The following is a 2,866-nucleotide window of genomic DNA, read 5'->3' as shown; positions in this document are numbered from 1 at the left end:
AAAGAAGAAGAAGAAGAAGAAGAAGAAGAAGAAGAAGAAGAAGAAGAAGAAGAAGAAGAAGAAGAAGAAGAAGAAGAAGAAGAAGAAGACATTGTTGTCTGCATACCTCGTCCATGCGTCACAAAGCTCACCCATCAGCGACCGGATCTCCCCGAAGACAAGGCAGAACGGATAGAGAGAAAAACACACAGATGACCTCACGCATACCATCCGAAACCTGAAGACCTTTTTTTCTTTTTTTTCTTTTTTTTCTTTTTTTTTTCTTCTTTTTTTTTCTTCTATTTTTCCTCCAAGTTGTTATGTTTTCTTCAAGCGCAGGCCATCCGGGGATATTATGCAGACGATCTGGTCCTGGCGGGAACAATGACAAAAAGAGCAGACAGAAGTGGCAACCCGCGCAGATGTTCCTCGCAGACCGGAACCAGGTCGTCGTGCGGCGGTGCCCGCCATGCTAGTCACGTGACCTATATATCTGAGTCTAGTCCCTGTCTCACTCAGTAGCGAAACCTTACGCACCTGGTTGGAGCACAGTGAACGTAACATATGTACGAGACAAAGTGCTCAAAAGGGAGAGAGTGTCGCTGCTTTGTGTCAATGTCTCGCAACAGATACGAAAAGAGGCATTGCTTTTGGAAGGTCTCCCGACTGGCAATTTATTAAGGGGCGTATTTGGTGATTACAGGAAACATTGAGATCCCTGCAAATTGAGCTTTATCTCAAATACCCTGTATTTGTTTTGCCGAGTGTTAATAAAGCAAACAGAATAACAGCACCAAAGCAAAAAGCAATAACAGTTAACACAAACAAGAACAACTGCAGCTGGAAACGGTTTCTTTTTTTTTTAAAATACAGAGCACATGAGTGATGTGATCAAATAGTCCGTAGACTGGCAGAAGTTCGCTTTATCGTGACTTTTCAATGTTTTTGAGTTGCTGTAAAAAGATTTGAGTAATTCAATTTTGATCTCATCTCAAATGGCTCTTACCGGATTGTCCCGAAATCGGGAAATGCATTCTACCTTATAATTGTACTATAAGTCAGAAGTGGGAGGTTACGTTAGCAGCGTGAATTCAGAGTATGCCGAGAATTTATGTTCTTTTATCGAAACCGAATGAAACAAACATCTCAGTTTGAAAGAATAAGAATATAAAATATTATTAGCAAACAGACTCCCTGATGTAGAACAAGGGAATTTGGGTACTTTATCGATATAAAGAGGCATGGCACTTAGAAAAAGGCCATTTCTCAAAGGAAAGTTTTTGGAATGTGTCTTGTGTCATAAGACAACCCAAATCTCTAAACTGCGGGGAAGCGTCGCCGAATAAGGGCGTATGGCGTTTTAATGGGAGCTGCCCAGTTTGTCACGGGACCAGTTTGTCACAATTTCATTACGTATTTGAGTATTGATGACAATTATAATACAGCTCTTTAACACTGTAGTTGTAACTTAAGTTTTTTTACTCTCCACCTTCAGATTGGTGTTGTAGAGATAGTCCATCTAAAATGTCAATTCAGCTTGTGTTGTTCAACATTTCTTCCTTTTTGTATGCAAATCAAAGCAAATTACTCTGTAACATTTCAACAGTGAAGGTTCTTTCGTCAAAAACAATTGAAAAATAAAATTCAATTCAGACAATCAATCAATCATTCATTTATTCTTTTTGAGGGTGTCATGGATAACTTCCATCATGCAGGGCACAGTCGAGGCCAGTGACAAACTGGGCCTTTGGTAAACTGGCATGCTTCCGTTTTAAGATACAGGAAACTCCTGCTTTTGGGGGCAATGTCGGTGTCGGAATGACTTCATTCCGAGAGAGGCATACTGCCTTGATGTAGAAGAAGAAATCTTTGTCTTTATGTTCTTGACTTGGGTAGCAGACGTTTCAGTGATTTACATTGTATTTGTAATATCAGTGATAGTGATATGAGACAACAGACTTCGCGTTGACGTGTTCTAAGTCGTGCTTGCTTTTTTGTTTTGTTTCCATCAAACTAGATCTATTTGACTGCACATTCAAAAACAGATACTTCTGAAAATTAATGTAAATGTTCGCATCTCCAATTGGTCAGGTGTCGTGCAGTTGGTGTCATGCTGGACTCTAGTGACGAAGACAGTGGTTTCAAAACCAGATGGGCACTTTTGGGGCTGTGTTGTCTATAAAAAGGTATCGAAAAATGCACTCGACAACATTGTTCGGTTGTATTGTAGATAGGATTTCAGTGTTGGAGACACTTCTAAGAAGCTTATAGTGTTGAGAGAAGCGTTAAAAAGTTTCCAGACCGTGCCGTAGTAGTTAAATCTCTTGAGTGTGGGTTTAATGTGTTTGAGGTTGCCTGATATCCTGAATCGTGCCCTTTTCTCTGTTCAGACCGGTACATTTGATTTTCAAACTTCAGAGAGATGCGGAAAGGATAACCAGACAATTTGCCCTACGATTGCTGGCAAGTGTTTAACTGTGGACATTTACAGAAGAGCCATAAACGTCATGCTCAAGTGGTTGTAATTTTTCTACAATACGGAGGGAATGCCTTTCATGAATAGCTTGTTTGTTTACATGTTTTTTCCCCCTTCTTTCGCGGCTCCCGTCCAACTGTGTAATTATTTTATGTGTTTGTGTGTGCACGTGTGTGCACGTGTGTGTGCACGTGTAATCAGTAGTTGGTATACATATGCTGGCGAACTTTGATGTAGCGTAAGGTTGTTTTCTTCTTCATCTCTGTGCTCCGTCTCCCTTTGATGTGAGCTCTCTCCCGTCGCCTTCTCGGTTCCCCCAGCTGCCCCGCGGGGGCTAACAAGATCCCAGTGGGACACGGCCTCATCTCTGTCGGACTGGCACACAGCTGGGGGCTGCCTCTAGGTCCTGGC

Source organism: Aplysia californica, unplaced genomic scaffold, assembly GCF_000002075.1.
Source record: "Aplysia californica isolate F4 #8 unplaced genomic scaffold, AplCal3.0 scaffold01009, whole genome shotgun sequence".
NCBI lineage: Eukaryota > Metazoa > Mollusca > Gastropoda > Aplysiida > Aplysiidae > Aplysia > Aplysia californica.
Note: the sequence above shows the minus strand (reverse complement) of the source record.